General features: G+C 46.6%; 1 protein-coding gene across 3 annotated transcripts in view; it reads right to left on the bottom strand.

Annotated features, from left to right (window-relative positions):
• The window catches only part of MPP3 (MAGUK p55 scaffold protein 3), an 80875-nt gene extending 75549 nt beyond the window's left edge, over positions 1-5326 (bottom strand). For 2 of the 3 annotated variants that reach the window (XM_078377970.1, XM_078377968.1), the window contains exon 1: positions 4946-5326. The gene's annotated coding sequence lies outside the window, so the exon portion shown is untranslated. Of the gene's footprint in view, positions 1-4439; positions 4525-4945 lie in introns of those variants that run through there. The other variant, XM_078377969.1, reaches the window with a different exon arrangement.
• Positions 5327-10887: the final 5561 nt, after the last annotated feature.

A 10887-nucleotide genomic window follows, 5' to 3' on the forward strand; every position in this document is an offset into this window, starting at 1 on the left:
TCCTCAACTTGAATCATATGGTTGGCTCTAAACACAGTCATTGCTAGAGGAAATCCAGTGAAATCAATGGTTTTATATTTTATATTAGTCCTGGCTAACTTGTTTATTTATTTATAAATATAGAAACTACATATACCTGAAGAGCTCAAAGCAGCATTAAAAATTCATAAAACATACAAAAGAAAACAATACATAAGAAAAAAACACAACATTTCTATTATTCATAAAATAGATAGTAAGTTTTCAACATATGTAGGTGAATAAAGGAAGGCAATTAGCTTTAGAGAAAGTGCACAGGAGTCGACAAGCAGATGTCTGAGCCAGCGGAGCCTCAAGGAAACGCCCTGAGAACTCTTTTTATTGACTTAGCAAGAGTTACATAGTATGTTGTGAGAATTCAGATAGGATACTAGTTACCTAATCATAACCAGGGTTGGATGAGGAAACTCTTTGATCTAATACTCTATCTCTAAGCGAAAGGGCAGAATGAGGGGTTACCCCACTCGCTGGCAGCTCCTGCTCCTGCCAGGAGTGTGTGCATGTCACTGGAATAGAATGCAACTAACAACCTTTAGGCAGAAGTTTCCCACAAACATACACCTAAAGTTAAGAACAGTCAGACCACAACTGATGGCAGAAAGAAGTTTTCCATACAATGGATGCTCCCAGTCCTGGACAACTGCTGAACAGATCTCAGGAATGGATGTCCTTACCAGAAGTGTTCTTCCAAACCTCTTAAAGTGCAAACAGGTCCATTAGGAAGACAATGATTTTTTTTAATAACCAGATAATTTAAGACAATATTTGAAGCTAATTTTCAGTCCAGACCAGCCTGTCTGATTTTTTAACTGATAGAGAATATCTGTGGCTTTGTACATATCTGAGATTCACTCCTTCAGAGGTCCTTTGTGTAAACTAGTCTCCCCCTCCAGATGTGTTGGACTACAACTGTCACCACTCCCAGGTGACCATGGGGGTTGTATTCCAACATATATTAAGGTGTCAAGTTAGGGGAAAGCCATTCTCTGTTGCTGCAAAGTACAATACTGCACTGCTGCTCCCCTACTGTTGCATCATCCACCACAAGGTTTTGTGCTGCCCCACGGCTGCTCCTGTCCACATCTAGGCTTGAAAAGGAAGAAATATGTTTTGTAGGAGAGATGGTGTAGTGGGAGTAGCAGTGGCTGGCAAGGATAAGCTCTCTTGTGTTAAATGATCCAAGCTTTCTCAATTAAGGGGCTGGATATAGTTGGACAGAATGTACATCTAAACTGAGTTAAACAAGGAGATCTGTAAAGGAAGTCATTTATCTCTAGAAATGAAGGATAAAAAAATACATTTTTGGATTATGTTATGGGATCCTGAGAGCTGAAGCCCCAAAGTAACTTTTCCTATCCCTGTTTTTCTCCACTAAAATATAGCAAAGCAAAAAAAAAAGTGTGCTTTATATACCGCCCCATAGCATACCGCACCAGTTACATCTTCAAAAAGAAATTTAAAAGCTAAGCCCATAGTTTTTATCTATTGAATTTGCAAATGAAATTCCACCAAGAAAGAACTATTTTAACATTCTGAACCTAAGGGGTCACCAAACATGGGTATATTAGCCTCAGACTACATTCTTAAGCGCCTGGATCAAATGCCTACATTGCCAAGCCCTCAGGAGCGTTCTAACCTTATTCTCCCCACCATGACAGAATGCTCTCATTCTGAATGTCTTGAGCCTTGCACTATTACATAACTTATTCCAATTCCATCTTCTTATTTTATTAAAGGATTCAGCCAACCCACTTCTTTCCAACTATGTCAGTTCTTTGTAAAATTATGCTCTGTTGCCTTATGCATTTCTCAAGCAAGAATATCACTGGGAAAGGGCTGCAGCACAGCAATCACACACCTACATTTTGCATGCATAAAGTCTCTAGTTAAATCCCTGGTCACCCTTCTTCCAAAACCAGGTATTTTATACAGAGGGCCTCTGACAAAGATACCAGGCAACTGGTGCCAATTACAGCAATACAGGGCACCTTCCAAACATGCTGGATTATAATTCCTTTAATTTCCAGTCATCAAGTTATCTGCAAATATAAGAGCTGTAGTCCAACTTGCAGTAGGTCAGGCAAGACAGACAAACACTCTGACCTGAGGGCCAGAAGGAAACCCCTACAAAAAATACCCATTTTAGGAACTGGAGGTTCTTCATCCCCATTCTAGACCTTTTGCCCATCTGCTCTAGTCTTGCTAGTATGTACAACTGAGCATTAAGTGTTGTGCCGGCCACAGTGCATATGAATGTCCCATATACTGTATCAGGGACTGGGAACATTTGGCCCTCCAGTTGTTTGGATTTGAACTCCCAATGAGTCAAATACAAGGTATTGCAGCAGTTATAATCCAAATCATCTGGATGCCACAAGTTTCCCACCATCTGCTATTGAGGGCTTCTTCTACTGAAAGCATAAGGATGCTAGGTAAAGGTAAAGGTTTCCCTTGACAATTTTTGTCCAGTCGTGTTCGACTCTAGTGCTCATCCCCGTTTCCAAGCCATAGAGTCAGTGTTTGTCCAAAGACAATCTTCCGTGGTCACATGGCCATTGCGACTTAGTCATGGAACGCTGTTACCTTCCCACCAAGGTGGTCCCTATTGATCTACTTGCATTTGCATGCTTTCGAACCGCTAGGTTGGCGGGAGCTGGGACAAAGCGACGGGCGCTCACTCCGTCGCATGGATTTGATCTTACGACTGCTGGTCTTCTGAACCTGCAGCACAGGCTTCTGTGGTTTAGCCCACAGCGCCACCACATCCCTTTTATAAGGATGTTAGCACATAAAAATTCCCAAAGTGAGTTCTGAGGTTTGGGACTTGCTTCAGCCTTGTGTCATTCCCGTCCCTACATGCATCCAATTTTTTTTTTTGCTTTAATGCAGTAGTGCCTATTGACTCCAATTTCAGGATTGCTGTGAATCCATCCTGTTTTTCAGTCTGTATGCAAGAACTATCAAAGGTGCTGAATACCATAATGGGTTCAGGACCTTGGACAGCTGCTGTACAGAGCAAACTACAACCCAGGGTAAATGCACAGCACCCCAAAACTGGAGTTAACAGCTGCCACTGCTTCTAGCCTAAATACAGATAACAGATTCTTCTAGGGCATTAGTCCCCAACCTTGGGCCTCCAGATGTTCTGGGACTTCAACTCCCAGAAATCCTGGCCAGAAGAGGTGGTGGCAAAGGCTTTGGGGAGTTGTAGCCCAAGAACAACTGGAGGCCCAAGGTTGGGGACCACTGTTCTAGGGCTTCTTTTCTTTTCTTTCCTTCTCCCCTTTTTTTGCATTGATTACCTTTAGGGAGCAGGACAGAGCTTATGAAATAACCACAAACGGCATCCATACACAAGTCTCATTCTCCACCCCAAATGTACTTCCCCAGAAGGGAAGCGATTACAGGAACATAGGAAGCTGCCTTATAACGAAGCTAACCATTAATGTTCCCTGCCCAGTATTCTTGGCTCTAACTGGTAGCAATACTTTTCCAGCTATTCAATCAAAATCCTTCCCCAGCCCTGCCTAAAGATCCTAGAAAACCTGGAACTGTCTGCATGCAAATCACATGCTCTCCTGTAAGGTAGAGGCCTCTGCAAATCATCATCATCATCATCACCATCACACTCACTCAATTGTTTAAAATATTTATTGCTGTTCTGCCAACCAGGGCCACCCCAATAACAATAACTCATCTGAACATGTGCAGAGTGCACTTCCCATCTAAGCTTAAAATGACAACTAATTATTTTTATTAAAAAAACACCATAACCGATAGGCAAGGCCTAAAGCCTCCTCTCTTTCCTTCTTATAATTAAACCATAGGCAGCTGCCAACCAGTATATGAGGGAGCCTTCTCCCAAAGTGTTGGGAGAATTTGTGGTCCAGGCAAAGGGCCTTGAAGAGCATCGTGTACAAAAACGCAGTCATGGGAAAGTATCCCTTGAGAAGGCCCGCAGGAAACGAGGGAGCCCCAAAGAATCCCCACCCCACCCCGGCTCGCTCCTTGGCCTTTCTTCCCGGTCCAAAAAAAAAAAAAAAAAAGGCCAGGAATCCCAGGGTTATTATTAAACACTGCGAAGGAGAGAAGGAGGCGATTCCTTTGGGAGGGGGGATCTAAGGTGGGGAAAACACGGGACGTGGCCGAGACGAGGCAGCGGGAATTTCGGTGTCTTTGGTGGGTCTCCAGGAAGGAAATCCCCCGAAAGAGAGGGACGGCCGGTCCGCCGGTGGCTGGGTGGGCTCCCACGCATGCAACCCACCGCCCGGGCTTGGCTCGGCCTGCTTCGGCCTCTCTCCTTCCTTCCCTCTCTCTCTCTCTCTCCTCACGCCGCCCCTCCGTGGCCCGCCCGAGAGGCAACGCCGCTCCCGCACCCTCCACCTCCGTGGAAAGGTTACCCGCAGGGCTGGAGCCACGACCCCGCCGCGCTTTCGTCGGCTAACTGGCTGGCTGGCTGGCTGGCGCCAGTGGCCCCCTTCCTCGGTGCCGCCTTCGGGGGCGTCCAGCGGCGGTTCTGCTGCTCCTCGGGAAAAGGCGAGCCTCGCTCCTGCGCTTGGCGGTGCGGCGGGGACGGGACTGGTGGGGAGGGCGGGAAGGGGAAGAGATGGGGGGCCGCGGGGCCGCTCCGGCGCACCTTTCCCTCCGCCTTTTGTTCCGCGCTGAGAAGAGCGCGACGGAGAGGCGGCCCTTGGTCCAGCTTCTCTCTCTCTCTCTCTCTCTCTCTCTCTCTCTCCCCCCCCCCCGAGAGTTGCGCCTCAGACTGACAGGAAAAGACACCCCCGCTTCTCTTTCCCTCCTCCGTCGGTGCGACTCGCCTTCCTCCCGGGGTGGGGCGCGGGGGCTTGGCGACGGCGGTGGAGAAAGCTGGGAATCTCCATAGGCTGCACTCTTGACTCACGCTTACCCAAGAGTAAGCTGTAATCGAACCAGAGGGATTTACTTCCTAGACAACACGGGCTGGATTCGCGCTGTGTAACTGGCGGCCTCCTCTTAGCAAGCGCAGAGAGGACACCCTCCTTTTTTTTTCCCTGCCGCTTTGTTCCCTTTCTCGTTCCTTGCCGAGTTACTAACCACCACATAACGCCTTCTTGGTTCGTTCACACGCCGCTCCTTCCCTCATCCCGAAGGTTGGGAGCGGATCGCCTGGCCAAGGAATCCCCCCCCCCTTTTCCCTCAAAGGGTCTCCCACCCGCAACATGGAGGAGGAGGGAGGGTTCCCCTTGTTATCGGAGGGGAAGGGAGGGGAGGACGACGTTGTCCTCTGATCAAGCCGGGCTACTCGACTGGGGGAATTCCCGCGCAAGGATTCGCGAAGCTCCCGGATGGAGCCGTGGAGGGGGGGATCAGTTCCGCCCACCAACCCACCCCCCTCTGACTCAAGGCCGACGACGTAGGAGGTCCACAGGGCTTTTCCCCTTTTTGTACGGCTATCTTAAAAAAACAGACTTTCCCCCCAGTCTGGAGCGGATTCCAGATGTGTCGGACTACAGTCCCCATCATCCCCAACGTGGGTGGACAGGGGACAGTGGGCGTTGTAGTCCAGGACATCAGGAAGGTACACAGGTGGGAAAGTCTCCTGAAAGCAATACTAGAGTTCCTGGTTGTACTGTTTTTCCCAGATGTTTATTACGTTGATTTTCATTTTGGCTTTTGATTGGGTTGTGTTTATGTGTGTGTCCCCCCCCTCCTTTCAGCTTTTCCTCTCAGTTGTTTGGTTTGGTTTATGCTCTAGCCCTTTATTTGCTGCTGTTTACTGCTAACTTACACTTCTCTCCTTTCATTCTCTCTGACAGCAGCCATAAACAACCGACAGACAGGCTTTAGATTCTCAAACACTGCCATCACAACAACCCACAGGAGAAGCAGGAGTCAATTATTGCTATAAGCTACTAGAAGGGCTATTCCAGAAATGCAGAAAATCTGAAATACAACCAAATAAGAGGGACTATTTGCATGTGAACAAGCACAAGTCATGCTAAATCCTAGTATTCTATTTTGGCATCTTTAGCATTCTCTTTTATCTGTAGTGTTGCTCTTGAAACAGAGATGTCTTTAGCATTATTTAATGAGTCAGTTTTGATGCTACAGAATGTTTGGAAGCAGTCAAACTTCTCAAGCAAGAAAACTGTTGGGATATTTGGAACCTGGTCCTCTGATGAGAGGGAAATATGCTGGTATGACTTGGATTGAAACCTAATGAAAAGGAATAAAAGGGAGATCCTGCCATCACTCTTGCTTTGCTGAAGCATTGAGACTTGGACATCTTCAGGAAAAGTAAGATATGGGATGAATTGTACATATTGATGTGAATTAGTCAGACTTTCCTTTGATTGCAGTGAATGAGTTAATGCATACGTTGCTTTCAAGTTCTCAAGGACTTCCAGCAGATGTGCAGAGCAGGCCTAGTCTAGGGTACAGCTGTGCACTTGATGGCCCCAAACATACACAAAGAATGCTCCAACTACCGGACAATTGCACTCATCTCACACGCCAGCAAGGTTATGCTCAAAATCATACAAGGTAGGCTTCAGCAGTATGTGGACCGAGAACTCCCAGAATTACAAGCGGGATTCCGAAGGGGCAGAGGAACTCGAGACCAAATTGCCAACATGCGCTGGATTATGGAGAAAGCCAAAGAGTTCCAGAAAAACATCTACTTCTGCTTCATTGACTATGCAAAAGCCTTTGACTGTGTGGACCACAGCAAACTATGGCAAGTCCTAAAAGAAATGGGCGTGCCTGACCACCTTATCCATCTCCTGAGAAACCTATATGTGGGACAGGAAGCAACAGTTAGAACTGGATATGGAACAACGGATTGGTTCAAAATTGGGAAAGGAGTACGACAAGGCTGTATATTGTCACCCTGCTTATTTAACTTATATGCAGAATACATCATGCGGAAGACTGGACTGGAGGAATCCCATGATCACTGCAGATGGAGACAGCAGCCCCGAAATTAAAAGACGCCTGCTTCTTGGGAGGAAAGCAATGACAAACCTTGACAGCATCTTAAAAAGCAGAGACATCACCTTGCCAACAAAAGTCCGAATAGTCAAAGCTATTGTTTTTCCTGTAGTGTTGTATGGAAGTGAGAGCTGGACCATAAAGAAAGCTGACCGCCAAAGAATTGATGCCTTTGAATTGTGGTGCTGGAGGAGACTCTTGAGAGTTCCCTGGACTGCAAAGAGAACAAACCTATCAATTCTAAAGGAAATCAACCCCGAGTGCTCATTGGAAGGACAGATCCTGAAGCTGAGGCTCCAGTACTTTGGCCACCTCATGAGAAGAGAAGACTCCTTGGAAAAGACTTTGATGTTGGGAAAGTGTGAAGGCAAGAGGAGAAGGGGACGACCGAGGATGAGATGGTTGGACAGTGTCATCGAAGCAACCAACATGAATTTGACACAACTCCGGGAGGCGGTGGAAGATAGGAGGGCCTGGCGTGCTCTGGTCCATGGGGTCACGAAGAGTCGGACACGACTATACGACCGAACAACATACACACTGAGAATGGGCAATTGAAGTAACACCCTCCAAGTAGCACTACTGCTGTGGTGGGAAGAACCGCCACCACTGTGCGGATGAGACACCTACCATTTTCCTATTCATGTTTTGACATTCCCTTACTGCTGCACCAAAGTGCTGTTGGAATGTCAGATGTGGTTAGGAAGCCACTATCTTGATAATATTACGTTAGAGCCCCGTGGCACAGTGGTTGAACTGCAGTGCTGCAGCCAAAACTCTCTTCTCACAGCTGGGGTTCAATAAGAAGGTTGACTCAGCCTTCCAACCTTCTAAGGTCAATAAATGGAGTACCCACCTCACTGGGTGGGGTGGAGGGCAATGTACAGCCTGCATAATTAAATTGTAAACGATGGAGCAGTATATAAGCAGCATGCTTTTTTTTAAAAAAAGGAAGACACACCTTGAAATCCACACAAAACAGCTCAAAAGCTAACTGAATGGCCTTAAGACGGATCATCTCCAGCATAACCCATCGCCTGGGGATGTGATGAAAGTAAACAGGGACACTGCTTGACAGTAATCATTCGTACTTTTCTCATTTCTGTTACACACTTCAGCATTTAAAAAAATGCTTTACTATATATACCATTTCTTTTTCTTGCTCTCCTTCCGCCATTGCTGTTCTCCAGCTGGACAATAGGCAAGGGCTAATAGTGGCATGAGGTTTGCCAGGAGTAACTACAGTGTGCAAGCTCCCCTCCCTCCTTTGGAACACAGTTTGCAGCTGTTGAAAATACTTTGTGCAATCCTCCTCCTTCCATGCATGAAGCTTCTCAGCTTGTTATATAACCAATGCTTCCTCTCTTCCCCCCCCCCACTCCACTAATGAGGTCGCATTAAGAAAAGTAGCGATTCGGTGTGATTCTTCTTTGTACTGGAGGGTAGAACAAAGATCTGCATTTTACTTGGTGTATGTACGTGTGTGTGCGCTTGCATACAGGCCAGTACAAATCTGACACAAAGGACCCTCAAAATCAGAATGTTTTGCACAATTTACTCTGCTACTGTGCTGTCAAGGGTTGTGTGTATGTGTTTTTTTTAATGAAATCTAATGTGGAATTAGGCTGACCATAATGCCAGCACGTGTTGGCCCTGTACAGGTCACACAAGGAACATTATTTCATTGTGGTTTTAGGGTTTTCAGCACATCATAATTTGCGGCAACATCTTTATTTATCTAAGAAGTGCAAAGCATCTACATAGAGCCAAAGGAAGGGCATTATCTTAACGACAGCATGCTTCTTTCTTCTGCATAAATAAATATGTTGTTCCTCATCCTAGTGGGATGCTTTCCCAATGGAGAACAGCTCATTATGGGAGTGGGGAGCAGGCATTAGATTCACAATTTGTTTCCTTTCCACGCTGGACTCTTTTGATGGATAAAGATAATATCTGACGAACTGGGCTTTTGTCAATGAAAACTCAAGCTATGACAAAATTGATAGTTTTTATGGTGCCAAATCTGATTTTAGTCTGAACTACAGAAGACTCCAGTGGAATCAATGGGACACCAGTTAGTGTTGACTAACAAGATTCATTCATTTCAATGGACCTGCTGTAGTTGAAAGTAACAATTGGATTTATAGCTCTTTGTAGTTTTTGCTGCAGCAGACTTAAGATGGCTAATCCTTTGGAAATAAATACATACTGTACACTGATTGATTTCCTAGAAAGCAGCAGCCATAGATTTCAAGGGGAGGACCAGCATTCAAGCTCCCTGCAGCTAGCAGAAGCTGCATAGTGACTTACTCCCTATTCCTAAAGGGACAGCTTGGGCCTGGAAGGATCTCTACTTATCTCTCTCCCAGCATCAAAGCCTGTAGAAGGGAAATAACACATCCTGTGCCTTCATCAAACTACTTTAAGAGTTTCCTTTTACCCTGCCAAATTCTTATAACTGCTGCAATTGTTAAAGGCTAAGTACCCCATCCATGTAAATGACAGGTAAATGACTCTATCAAGAGAATAAGCCCACACATTGAGCACACCCACACACTGAGCTGCATGTTCAGCTTATTAGCCATGCAGAGAAGTGTGCCCAGATAGGTCAAGGAAATACCTGATCTTTTGTAGTTTATAAAGAAGCACTTCCTTCTCCCCTTTCCTTCTCCCTCTGCATTTCTTTCTGCACTGACAAGAAGCTCAGAAAAATCTTTCATGCTTTTCGCTTCAATATCAAACCGGATTCCCCATGCCTGCAAATGCCTCTGGTTGCTTGCTGAAGAATGGGTTGAGAGGCATCACTTTGATTTCCAAGAGGAAGATGGGACTAAAGCCAATGCTACTCTTCAAAAGCCACATGAATTTCCAAATGACCTGCCTTTCCTCCTTAACCACAAAGAAGCCTTGCATGGGGGGGGAGCAGCTTGCAGAGGAGAACGGAAGGTGGGGTGTTTGGTCATGAGCCTATTCTAACCACAAGATGAGTGCATGTTTGTAACCTGGTAGGGAAGATGTTTGGTCACGAGCGTGTCTTGACAGCAGGGTGGCAGCATGTCATGACCCTGTCTTGGCAAGAACAGTTTTGGGCCATGACCTTGTCCTGACAGCAGTGGGGCAACAGAACCCAACCCAGGCAGAAAAGGTGTTTGGTGAAGAATCTACCCACGCAGCAGGGTGACAGACAGCACAACCCTTGTACTGTACTGGCAGGTTGGGTCTGGTCATGAACCTGTCCTAGCTGCATAACTCAAGCAGGAGGGCTGTCTAGTCACAACCCTGTTGTGACAGAAGCAGAGAAACCCAACACTGTTCCAAGACATTTTGCTGCCTGAAGCACAGAAGAAAATGGCTCCTTCTCCCATTGTTTGTACTGTACAAAAGATGAATGGCCTGGCAGATGAATCATTTTTCAACATTAGTAAAATATCTCCACTATTCAGAAAGAGAATGGAGCCTGGAAGGGGGATGCTCTAGCTCAGGGGTGTCCAACCTTTCACCTTCCCTGGGCCACATTAGAAGATGAAAATTTGGTTTGGGCCGCACATACATTTGGTTTGGGCCACATGGGGGGGCAGCCCTAGCCGTCCTCTGCAGCCCCACTCCTAGCATGCTTACCGGCAGCTGCGATCTCAGACAGCAGAGGCTGCCAGCTTCCACTCCGGCAGCTTTATGGGGCCGGGAGGGGGTCCACTTATTGACGGGAATGGCGCAATGCAGTCATGCAGCCCCCCTGTCCACTCCCCTCCCACTCTTTCCTTCCTTCCCTCTCTCCCCGTCTACTGTTGTGACATGCCCCGGCCGCAAGCGCCGGCAGTGTAACTTGAAACTTTGGAAATAAAAAATTGCACTGGGCCACATTACGAGCTGACCTGGGCC

The sequence above is a fragment of the Pogona vitticeps genome, chromosome 6, assembly GCF_051106095.1.
Source record: "Pogona vitticeps strain Pit_001003342236 chromosome 6, PviZW2.1, whole genome shotgun sequence".
Lineage (NCBI taxonomy): Eukaryota > Metazoa > Chordata > Lepidosauria > Squamata > Agamidae > Pogona > Pogona vitticeps.